The following is a 13,673-nucleotide window of genomic DNA, read 5'->3' on the forward strand; positions in this document are numbered from 1 at the left end:
TCCACATCCCATCCAGCTTACTGCTAATGGCCTGGGCAAAGCAGCAGATGGCCCAAGTGTTTAGGCCCCTGCACCCACATGAGAGACCTGGATGAAACTCCTGGCTCCTGACTTTGGCCTGGCTCAGCTCTGGCTGTTGCAGCCATCTGGGGAGTAAACCAGTGGATGAGAGATTTTCTCTTTCTCTCTCTCTCTCTCTCTCTCTCTCTTTCAAATAAATGAATAAATAAATCTTAAAAAACAAACAAACAGCCTGCACCTAAGCAAGTATGTACATCAGGGACTGTGTACATCAAGTATGTACATCAGGGACTGTGTACATCAAGTATGTACATCAGGGACTGTGTACATCAAGTATGTACATCAGGGACTGTGCTACTTTTCCTTCCTATCAGCAACTAGTGAGGACTTCCCTGCCACAGCATTCAGCACCTTGACCAGTGACTCATGTGTGCTTCATCCCTTTCTTCCACATTACATTTAGGAAACCCCGCATAGTCCAGTGGTTTTTTCAAACATTAACATACATCAGAATAACCTGGAGGACTTGTTAAAGCACAGATGGGTTAAGTCCATATCCACAGTTTCTGATATAGTAGGTCTGTGGACTGGGCCTATGAATCTGCATTTGTGACAAGTGCCTAAATCATGTTGATGTTGCACATCTATGAAGCATATTTGAGAATGGCTGCTCTAACCAATGTCCTAGAACATTCATAAGCACAGATGAAAGAAATAGGATGCTACACAGCTATATTTTAGTGATATCAGTTGAGAAAAATCCCTACATTTGAACTAAGCAGAACCAGTGTGAAATGTACTCTGAGCTTGGCCAGTGATACAACCACTGCTGTAATCCACTGGGGAAAAAAAGTTTGAAAACTTGGGTGTGATTTATCCCTTGCTATCCAAAACCACACTCTCAACTCTTTGGTCTCTCTAGGTTGAATAGCCCCAAAATGATTCTTAATAGATCACACTGGAAAAGACATATAAGGTCACTGTGGTGTGTTGTTCTATGTGGAGCACACCATTCCAAATGACTTGTTTTCACTGGGAGCCTGGTTTCATTACAACTGCGTAGCACTTAGTAAAAGAAAAATATTGGGACTAGATTTCCCCTTCTCTGGTTTACTTAAATAGGTACCAAGTAGATCTAATTACAGTGTGAAGCCTTGATGTCTAAGTTATTTCATCTCTGAATCAAAATATAAGACAACAATTGCTTGAGTAGGCTTTGGACTTAGAAGTCCTGACTTTGAACTTCAACAATTTTATTTACATGTTGTGTGAACTTAGCTATATCTTAAACCTCTGACCCTCAGTTTCTTTATGTTACCAAAAAAAAAAAAAAAAAAAAAGTGTGTGCAGCACCTGCCTCTTACAGTTGCAGTGAAGATTAAATGAGATGTTGGTGAAGCACTTGTCAAGGGACATCATTCATGGCACATAAACATTGCTGGTTAATATTATTCATGACAGCACTTAATGTCAAACTTTTCACATCATTATTTTCAATAAATGTTTTCTGACTAGTTGAATTGTCACCAGATTTTGACAGTACTAAAAGTCATTTGGGCACATGCCCACACCTGAACAACGACAAGACCAAGAAACTGCCCCTCTGGTTCAAGCCACCTGAGGCCTGAGCATTTGTCCCTCTAACCTCACTCTTCCAGGCCTTGCTAATGAAATTTAAAGAATGTCAGGCTTCAGGCCTCTGCTGTGAGAGAGGAAACAAGGAGAAGGGACACCCAGGGAAGCAGTCCCAGTAGGCATTCAAAACCTCCAGCACTCTTGGCTCCTGCTTATCTTGGCTCCACTCTTGTTAGGATTAAAAAAAGGAAAAAAAAAGGAAAAAGGCCAAGCAGTTTTGTGAAAACCAGCTTCTCAGTAAGCTATATAGGTGCTTCCTGGTTACCCATGATATGAGAATAACCTTTAAACTATTTCCATTTCTGATCTCCACTGGAAACAGGAAGCGCATAGGGTACAACTTTAAACAAAAACAAAGGGACCAAAAGATAAACTAAATTGTCCCAGAGTTCAGAAGAGGTTTATGCTAAGTGTTAGAAGGTTCAGCTTTAGTGAATCCTCCCCCACTTTCTGCCATTCCAGAAATTCCTTTTAGGGGAGAGAAACAAAAAAAAAAAGTGAAAGACTGTACAAAATTGCACTGCACTGCCATCTTCAGGGCCAATTGGGAAAATTTCTCAGGGTCAGTCAGATAAACCATCTTCCTAACACTTCATTTAAATATAATCAGATGGTTAAAAATTCGACAGCAGACAGCCTGGAACAGATTTTTCTACTGTTTCCAATGTTTGAAAAGTCAGCAGACACAGTTTTTTTGTGGTGTATGCACATTTTAAAAAAATATTTGCTGATTGAAAAGCCATTTACAATAAATAGGAAAGTTTAAATAGCTCCAACTGCATTGCCAAATGATGGGAGTAGCACAGACACAAACATATTGTTCCAGAAAAAAAAAAATTCCTTAAAAAGAAAAGTATGAATCGAATGATTTCAAAGTGCTGTTGGAACAGATGGTGTGATTAACAACTAGTGTGTTAGCCATCTCAGGAGCTTACCGAAAAGTAAACAAATGCAAGGGGGGATGTCACTTCATTCCCCCAAAGAGTGTTTAGTTCATTTCATTATGAAAATTTGAAAGTCTTCACATTGGAAGTTGAATATCCCTATGGGATATTGGAAATAAGGCGTGGAGGAGTCTTTTTGGAGAAAGACCACATCAAGACAAAGCTGCTCCTCACTTGGCCCAGATGGAGAGAAGAAGTTTATGCTGTCATTGTCATCTAAGAGGGCCATGTTCTCATTCTGTCTGTAGCACCAGCTACTCCAAGCCTGGATGTCATCCTTGCTCTTTCTGGATCTCAAAAAATAAGCGAATCAGATGGGCTGTACGGCTGTGTTTCAGAAACTTTAATGTGCACCTGGGGATTTCATTAAAATGCAAATCCTAACTCATAGGCCTGGGGTATCTCTGTGAGAATGAATTTCCTGAATGCTCACTAGTAATGCTGACACTGCTAACTGCAAACCACAGGTTTACTACCCGGGCTCTAAACTCCTTCCAGTGATCATTCTCTACCATCCTCTGATATGCAAGCTGCTGCTCAGAGGAACAAAAAAAGACAAAGCATTCACCTTCCCAGGGTGTAGAACCTGAGATGCCTAGGAGTTGAAGGGAATAATGTTGAAACGATTTTAAAAGCAAATCAATAATTTATCTAATTGTATAATTAACAGTGATAACTGACTTTTGAGAATAGGTGAGGTGCAGAGAGAGTCCTGAATATTGGATGTGGAAACCAAATACATGCGGATGAGATGAGCAGGGGATTGGAAGATTAAGTAATCAACTGGCAGGCAGACTTACAGCATATTCAAGACTGATCCTGAGACTACTCTATGAGATGCACTGTCAACAGAATGAAAAGACTGGATGAAAATATTTGCAAAATACCTACCAACAAAGGACTTGTATTGAGAATATGGAAAGAATTCTCAAAACTTCACATAAGAAAACATCCAAATCTGAAAATGGGCAAAAGATATGTACAGATACTTAGCCAGGGAGCAGACGTGGATGGCAAATAAAAGATGTTCAATATCATTAGCCAGTAGGCAAAGTCAGATTAAAACCATGATGAGATACCTATGGCAATGGCTAAAATTAAAATATTGCCAATACACAACTGCTGACTGATGAGGTTGTAGAGAAATTGGATCACTCATAGGAATATAAAATTATATGACACTCTTGAAAAGACAAACCTCAAAACTAAAGTTTCAGAAAGCAGACAAGGGATTGCCAGGAGGGAGGGTGTGTGTACAAAGGGAATTCTTGGGGAGACATAACTTTTCACTGCTTGATTATGGTGGTGGTTATACAAATGTGATACCATAAAATATACGTATACATATACATATACATATACATATACATATACATATACATATATATTTGTTCTCTGACTCCATTTCCTGACATACAATTCCTATAATTCTTGGAATCTCTAAAACAAGTGTCTTTTTGTATGTTAGTGAGTTTTCTGGGGGGCCAGTCACACTAGACAATGTTAGAGGGTTGGGACTGAAACTAACCTCTGGAGAGATGAGAGAGACTGAAAGTTAAGTTAATCACTAATGGCCAAAGATTTAATCAATCATACATATGTAATAAAGCTCCATAAAGACCATCAGAAGACAGGGCTCCGACAGCTTCTGGTTAGCCAAACACCAGGAGGTTCCTGGAGCACAGCACATGTCCCAGAGAGGACGTGGGAGCTCTGCACCCCTTCCCCCATACCTCTCCCTATCCTCACTCCATTGTCATCTTTGTAGTGCTTGTATAATATTCCAGTAAACCCAAGGAAGTGTTTGCTTGACTCCTGTGAGCTGCCCAAGCACATCAGTTGAACTTGAGGAGTTGGTTGTTGGAACCCCAAATTATAGCCTGTCTGTCAGAAGTATAGGTAAAATCTACCTTGGGTTTGCAATTGGCATTGGAAAGCGAGGGGCCATCTTGAGGACTGAGCCTCTACCCTGTGGGATCTGATGCTATCTCCAGAGAGTGAACTTAATTAGAGGACACCCACCTGGTGTCCACTGCAGAACTGACTGCTGGCTTGCTGGTGGGGAGCAATCCTCACACATCTTGGGGTCATAGAAGTCTCCTGCATGATTGTTGTGCTGTGAGAGCAGAATACAAATGGATGGATTTAAAAACAAAGACAAAAAATGTGGTAAGATTTATAGAATTGAGGCTGTTTAGCTCAGTGGTTAAGACTCCACTTGGGGGACTGGCGCTGTGGCCCAGAAGGTTGAGGCCCTGGCCTGCAGTGCTGGCATCCCATATGGGAGCCAGTAGGAGTCCCACTGCTTCTCTTCCAATCCAGCTCCCTGCTTATGGTCTGGGAAAGCTATGGAGGATGGTGCAGGTCCTTGGGGCCCTGCATCTCCACGGGAGACCTGGAAGAGGCTCCTGGCTTCAGAATAGCTTAGCTCTGGCTGTTGCAGCCATTTGGGGAGTGAACCAGCAAATGGAAGACCTCTCTCTACTCTCTCTCTCTCTTTCTCTCTGTTTCTACCTCTCTGTAACTCTGTTTTTCAAATAAATGAAATAAATATTTAAGCAAAAAGACTCCACTTGGGATGTCTACAACCCATGTCAGAGTGCCTGAATTGAGTCCCAGTTTTACTCCTAATCCCAGCTTCCTGAAGTAAGTGATGCTCAGGTACTTGGCATGGGAGACTGGCTTCAGCCTGACCTAGCACTGGTTGTTGTGGGCATTTGAAGAGTGAACCAGCAGATGGGAGATCGGTCTCTCCTCTCTCTTCCTCTCTCTCTACCTGTTGTGCTCTCGTTTTCTATCAAAATAACTTTTAAAAAAAGAAAGATTTTAGATTCTTTTAAAAAAATACATAGAATTATACACCCCCCCAAAATCACTTGTATGTTAATTCAATTTTAAAAAATCTTTATCTGACAACAGTTCATTTTTAAAATCTCAAATAGAAGTGAAAAGTTTCTGGAAGCCTGACTGTTAAAAGTCAATCTTTCTGAGCTACACTATAATATAACATCACTAAAATTTTAGGTCTAGCTGCTACTGTGTCTTTTTCACACAGCATGAGATATATTCCTGTACTCCAGGGCCAACAGCTTATCCTTTTAGACTCACACTACCTTTTCCTTTTCTGAGCATTTATAAGAGGGCAAACATGCCTTTCCCTGCAAGTTAAAGCCCAGTCCTCAGCATACATCAGCAATGAGTCCAGGAGACCAACTCACCACTGACAATGTCCTACCCTCCAAGAAACTTAATATTATTATGAAAGCAAACTAAGTCAATTGAGTCTCCCATTGTGGCATCCCCAGAAATGTCATAAAACCATGTACTAATAATCCCTTAAAATGAAAGAAAGAGAGAGTATGGAAAGAAGGAAAGAAATGAGGCAGGAAAGAAGGGAATGAGACCAAATAAGTAATTGAGATGAGATATTTGACCACATCTGGAAATTAAAATGAGATGTCAGCGGGGGTTGGGGGGAGGCAGGTACGGGCATTGTGGCATGGCAGGTAAAGCCACCAGCTGCAGCATCATTGTTCTACATGGGGGCCAGTTCAGTTCATTGTGTCCCAGAGCTCCGATCCAGCTCCCTGTTAATGCCCCTGGGAAAGCAGTGGAGGATGGCCCATGTGCTTGGGCCCCTGCACTCATGTGGGAGACCTGGATGAAGCTCCTGGCTTCTTGAGCAGGGCACAGCCCCAGACATTGCAGCCTTTTGGAAAGTAAACCAGCAGACAGAAGGTCCTCTCTCTCTCTTTTTCCCTCTCTCTTTTTGTGACTCTGAATTCCAAATACATAAATAAATCTTTTTTATTAAGAAAAAAGAGAGAGGAGGAGGCAAGATGGCAGAATAGGAAGGGAGCACACTGATAATCCGGGAAGAGACAGTTTAATAAAAGTGGAGATACTGCAGGTTCAAGGAAGAGTAGGGGAAGAAACAGCAGAGGAAACTCTTCCAGAACTAGTGATTCATGGTGGACCTGCGTGGAGAGCATGGGAGCCCATGGTTTGGGACACCAGCAGCAGAATCAACACTCCAGTGCTGGAACGCGAGGTGAGCCAAACCTCAATAGCCCGAGACACCAGCGGGAAAGCAGAAAGAGGAGACTAGAGGGAACGAGGCTTGAAACCCCATGGGGAAAAATTCACCAGGCTAACTAGAAGAAAGAGGGAAAAAAAACAGTGACTGATACGGGCACGAGTTTCTCTCTCTCCGCTCACCCCTCAAAGGCGAGCAAGACAAAGAGCAGGCGCCATTTTGGACATACATCATAAGCTGGGCGACCTCAGGTCTGCACCAGACCTCAGCCAAGCAGAAAAACCTGACTCTGGGGCAGGGAGTGAAATAACAGGAAATTAGGACCTAGTGAATGTGTAGTGCTAATGAACTGAGACTGTGAAAAAAGGCGGTGGGGGAGAGAACTCACGCAATTCACGTGAGTGCTCTCCAGAGACGCTACAATTCGGTAACCTTGGCAACCCAGTGGGAGACTGCAGGAGAATTGGAGCCCACACTGAGGGCAGCACAGGTTCCCTGTGTGGTCCTTGGGAAAGAGCTTCTGATCTCTGGCTCCTGTGGGTATATCATTAGCCTGGTAACTACCTCCAATTCCACTCAGCTGTGTGGAATTACTTCCTTGTGAAACAAAAAGAAAGAAAGAAAGAAAGAAAGAAAGAAAGAAAGAAAGAAAGAAAGAAAGAAAGAAAGAAAGAAAGAAAGAAAGAGAGAAAGAAAGAGAGAGAGAGATTTACCATGCCTAACCTGGGAGTGTCACCTTTGGCACACCCTTAACCCTGAGGAACCAAACACAACTCTCAGGCCACACCCGTCTCAAGCCTCTAAGGCTCCATCAACAGCAGACAGTCCACTTAATACAGTCATAGTGTAACAAGAAAAAACACCACAGTGAGGGAAGAAGAATCCAAAAATATCTCTACAATGCCAAGCAACAAATGCAGAAACCAAGGAAACAAGAACAAGGAAAACATTATGACACCCCCAAATGAACAAGACACCCCAAACCAAGATTATGAAGATGATGAGATGGAAGAAATGCAAGATACATATTTCAAAAAATTTATGATAAGAACAATTAGAAGTTTTCAAAAACAAATGCTTGAGCTTCGGAATTCCTCATTGGACAGGATAGAAAATCTCCTTCAAGAAAATGAAATCTTAAGGAGGAATCAAAATGAAATGCAGAAACTAGTAGAACATGAAAGTGTGATAGTGAAGAGAAATGAAAATGAATGAAGAATTCAATAGATCAAATGACAAACACATTAGAGAGCCTTAAAAACAGAATGGGTGAAGAATTAAAGACCAATATCCCTAAAGAACATAGATGCAAAAATACTCGATAAAATTCTGGCCAATAGAATGCAACAACACATCAGAAAGATCATCCACCCAGACCAATTAGGATTTATCCCTGGTATGCAGGGTTGGCACACTGTTCACAATAAAATCAATGTGAAACACCACATTCACAGACTGCAGAAGAAAAACCATATGATTATCTCAATAGACGCAGAGAAAGCATTCGATAAAATTCAACACCCTTTCATGATGAAAACTCTAAGCAAATTGGGTATAGAAGGAACATTCCTCAATACAATCAAAGCAATTTATGAAAAACCCATGGCCAACATCCTATTGAATGGGGAAAAGTTGGAAGCATTTCCACTGAGATCTGGTAGCAGACAGGGATGCCCACTCTCACCACTGCTATTCAATATAGTTCTCGAAGTTTTAGCCAGAGCTATTAGGCAAGAAAAAGAAATTAAAGGGATGTAAATTGGGAAGGAAGAAGTCAAACTATCCCTCTTTGCAGATGATATGATTCTTTATTTAGGGGATCTAAAGAACTCTACTAAGAGACTATTGGAACTCATAGAAGAGTTTGGCAAAGTAGCAGGATATAAAATCAATGCACAAAAATCAACAACCTTTGTATACACAGGCAATGCCAAGGCTGAGGAAGAACTTCTAACATAAATCCCATTCACAATAGCTACAAAAACAATCAAATACCTTGGAATAAACTTAACCAAGGATGTCAAAGATTTCTACGATGAAAATTACAAAATCTTAAAGAAAGAAATAGAAGAGGATACCAAAAATGGAAAAATCTTGCATGCTCATGGATTGGAAGAATCAATATCATCAAAATGTCCATTCTCCCAAAAGCAATTCATACATTCAGTGCAATATCAATCAAAATACCAAAGACATTCTTCTCAGATCTGGAGAAAATGATGCTGAAATTCATATGGAGACACAGGAGACCTCAGGAGACCTCGAATAGCTAAAGCAATCTTGTACAACAAAAACAAGGCCAGAGGCATCACAATACCAGATTTCAGGACATACTACAGGGCAGTTGTTATCAAAACAGCATGGTACTGGTACAGAAACAGATGGATAGACCAATGTAACAGAATAGAAACACCAGAAATCAATCCAAATATCTACAGCCAACTTATATTTGATCAAGAATCCAAAATCAATCCCTGGTATAAGGACAGTCTATTCAATAAATGGTACTGGGAACATTTGATTTCCACGTGCAGAATCATGAAGCAAGACCCCTACCCTTCACCTTACACAAAAATCCTCTCAACGTGAATTAAAAACTTAAATCTATGACACAACAGCATCAAATTATTAGAGAACATTGGAGAAACCCTGCAAGATATAGGTACCAACAAAGACTTCTTGGAAAAGACCACAGTGGCACAGGCAGTCAAAACCAAAATTAACATTTGGGATTGCATCAAATTGAGAAGTTTCTGTACTTCAAAAGAAACAGTCAGGAAAGTGAAGAGGCAACTGACAGAATGGGAAAAAATATTTGCAAACTATGCAACAGATAAAGGGTTGATAACCAGAATCTACAAACATCAAGAAACTCCACAACATCAAAACAAACAACCCACTTAAAAGATGGGCCAAGGACCTCAGTAGACATTTTTCAAAAGAGGAAATCCAAATGGCCAACAGACACATGAAAAAACGTTAAAGATCACTAGCAATCAGGGAAATGTAAATCAAAACCACAATGAGGTTTCACCTCACCCCTGTGAGAATGGCTCACATTCAGAAATCCACCAACAATAGATGCTCGTGAGGATGTGGGGAGAAAGGGACACTAACCCACTGTTGGTGCAAATGCAAACTGGATAAGCCACTATGGAAGTCAGTCTGGAGATTCCTCAGAAACCTGAATATAACCCTACCATACAACCCAGCCATCCCACTACTTGGAATTTACCCAAAGGAAATTAAACTGGCAAACAAAAAAGCCATCTGCACATTAATGTTTATTGCAGCTCAATTCACAATAGCTAAGACCTACAACCAACCCAAATGCCCATCAACAGTAGACTGGATAAAGAAATTATGGGACATGTACTCTATAGAATACTATACAGCAGCCAAAAACAATGAAATCTGGTCATTTGCAACAAGATGGATGAATCTGGAAAACATCATGCAGAGTGAAATAAGCCAGTCCCAAAGGGACAAATATCATATGTTCTCCCTGATCAGCAACAACTAACTGAGCACCAAAGGGGAAACCTGTTGAAGTGAAATGGATGCTATGAGGAACAGTGACTTGATCAGCCCTTGTCATGACTGTTGATGTACAATGTAATACTTTATCCCTTTTAGAATTTTTTTTGTTCTAGTACTAGTGGTTAAACTCTGTAATTAACACACAATTATTCTTAGGTGTTTAAATTTTAACTGAAAAGTGATCCCTGTTAAATATAAGAGTGGGAAAAAGAGAGGGAGGAGATGTACAATTTGGGACATGCTCAATTGGACTTGCCCCAAATGGTGGAGTTAGAAATGTGCCAGGGGATTCCAATTCAATCCCATCAATGTTGCATGTACCAATGCATCTCACTAGTCCAAGTGATCAATTTCTGTTCACAATTGATCACACTGATAGGTCCAAGAGTCAAAGGGATCACAAAACAAGACTAGTGTCTAATACTAACTGATAGAATCAAAAAGGGAAAAAACGATCCATCATGGGAAGCGGGATACACAGCAGACTCATAGAATGGTAGATGTCCTAAATAACACTCTGGCCTCAGAATCAGCCCTCAAAGCATTCAGATCTGGCTGAAGAGCCCATGAGAGTATTTTAGGCATGGAAAGCCAAGACACTCTGGAAAAAAAAAAAACAAAACAACAACAACAAAAAACACCTAACTGAAAGATCTCTGCGAGTGAGATCCCAGTGGAAAGAACAGGGCCATCAAAGAAGGAGGTACCTTTCTCTAAAGGGAGGACGGAACTTCCACTTTGACTATGACCCTATTGGAATAAGATCAAAGTCGGCGAACCCTAAAGGCTTCCACAGCCTGGCAATCATGACTAGAGCCTAGGGAGATTACTGACGCCATAAACAAGTCAAATTGTTAAATCAACAACAGGAGTCACTGTGTACTTACTCCTCATGTGGGATCTGTCCTTAATGGGTTGTTCGATGTGAAGTAATGCTATAACTAGTACTAAAACAGTATTTTACACTTTGTGTTTCTGTGTGGGTGCAAACTGATGAAATCTTTACTTAGTATATACAGAATTGATCTTCTGTATATAAAGGTAATTGAAAATAAAAAAAAACTGCTGTTAAATTGGAAATTGCATAGAAAATTAATCAATTTTTAAAAAAATATCATATAGGATCTCTGTCTTTAATGGGCTGTACACTGTTATTTAATGCTTTAACTAGTACTCCAACAGTATTTTTTCACTTTGTGTTTCTGTGTGGGGGCAAACTGTTGAAATCTTTACTTAATATATACTAAACTGATCTTCTGTATATAAAGAGAATTCAAAATGAATCATGATGTGAATGGAAGGGGAGAGCGGGAAAGTGGTGTGTTGCGGGTTGGCGGGAAGTTATGGGGGGGATGCCATTGTAATTCGCAATCTGTACTTTAGAAATTTATATTCATTAAATAAAAGTTAAAAAAAGATAAAAAGTCAAATTTTAGAGCAAAATCAATTAAAATATTTTTAATTACAAAAACAAATAAAATTTAAAAAAAATTTTAACTGAAAAGTGATCCCTGTTAAATATACAAGTGGGAATAAGAGAGGGAGGAGATGTACAATTTGGAACATGCTCAATTAGACTTGCCCCAAATGGTGGAGTTGGAAATGTGCAGGGGATTCCAATTCAATCCCATCAAGGTGGCATGTACCAATGCATCTCACTAGTCCAAGTGATCAATTTCAGTTCACATTTGATCACACTGATAGGTCCAAGAGTCAAAGGGATCACACAAACAAGATTAGTGTCTAATACTAACTGATAGAATCAAAAAGGGAAAAAATGATCCATCATGGGAAGCGGGATACACAGCAGACTCATAGAATGGCAGATGTCCTAAATAGCACTCTGGCCTCAGAATCAGCCCTTAAGGCATTCGGATCTGGCTGAAGAGCCCATGAGAGTATTTCAGGCATGGAAAGCCAAGACACCATGGAAAAGAAAAAAAAAGAAGACCTAAATGAAAGATCTCTGTGAGTGAGATCCCAGTGGGAAGAACGGGGCCATCAAAGAAGGAGGTACCTTTCTCTGAAGGGAGGAGAGAACTTCCACTTTGACTATGACCCTATCAGAATAAGATCAAAGTCAGCGAACTCTAAAGGCTTCCATAGCCTTGGCAACTCATGACAAGAGCCTAGGGAGATTACTGACGCCATAAACAAGAGTGTCAAATTGTTAAATCAACATCAGGAGTCACTGTGTACTTACACCCCATGTGGGATCTGTCCTTAATGTGTTGGCCAATGTGAAATAATGCTATAACTAGTACTGAAACAGTATTTTACACTTTGTGTTTCTGTGTGGGTGCAAACTGATGAAATCTTTACTTAATATATACTAAATCGATCTTCTGTATATAAAGATAATTGAGGATGAATCTTGATGTGAATGGAATGGGAGAGGGAGCGGGAGATGTGGGGTGCAAGTGGGAGGGAAATTATGGGGGGGCCATTGTAATCCATAAACTGTACTTTGGAAATTCATATTTACTAAATAAAAAAAGAAAAAAAGAAAAAAGAGAGATGTCTTTTTTTTTCACCTGTTAGCTTTGTCAAGATTAAATAAAAGAATCATATACAGTATTGCTGAGTGTGTGCTGAAATGGAGCACAGGCATAACTCTTTTGCTGTTCAAGAGGCCACTGTGGCAGAATGTAATAAAAGTTTTAAAAATGTGCATCTGCATTGGCCTGGTAAATTAACTTCTAAAGATTTATCTAAGAAATAAGTGGGGATGTTTGGCTTAGCATTGTTTTTAGTAGTGAAATATCAGTGCCAGGGCTCTAAAATCCCATCCTGTGAATGACTGAACATGTACTATCATTCTTCCACGTGCTAGATGTTGCATAGAGCACAATGTTATGTTCTCAGAGAATAATATGATCCAGAAATGTGCATAGTTGCTACACACAAAGAACATATTGAAAACCAAATATTAAGCTGATTTATTTATTTAAGTTATGTAACAATATAATCCATCTATTAAAAGGTAAGGAGAGGCCAGCGCCGTGGCTCACTTGGCTAATCCTCTGCCTGTGGCGCCGGCACTCCTGGTTCTAGGCCTGGTCGGGGCACCAGGTTCTGTCCCGGTAGCCCCTCTTCCAGTGCAGCTCTCTGCTGTGGCCCAGGAGTGCAGTGGAGGATGGCATAAGTCCTTGGGCCCTGCACCCACATTGGAGACCAGGAGAAGCACCTGGCTCCTGGCTTCGGATTAGCGCGGTGCACCAGCCACAGCACGCCGGCCATTGGAGGGTGAACCAACGGTAAAGGAAGACCTTTCTCTCTGTCTCTCTCTCTCTCTCACTGTCCACTCTGCCTGTCAAAAAAAAAAAAAAAAAAAAGGTAAGGAGATTATAGTTGCATAAACTAATATGCAGAATGATAATCACATTAAAAATGTGATATGGTATACCAGCAGCACAGGTAGTGGCTCACCTGCTATGCTACAACACTGGTCCCCATTGTTATTTTTTTATTTAACTTTTTTTAGAAGCAAGAGAGAG

The sequence above is a fragment of the Lepus europaeus genome, chromosome 1, assembly GCF_033115175.1.
Source record: "Lepus europaeus isolate LE1 chromosome 1, mLepTim1.pri, whole genome shotgun sequence".
Taxonomy (NCBI): domain Eukaryota; kingdom Metazoa; phylum Chordata; class Mammalia; order Lagomorpha; family Leporidae; genus Lepus; species Lepus europaeus.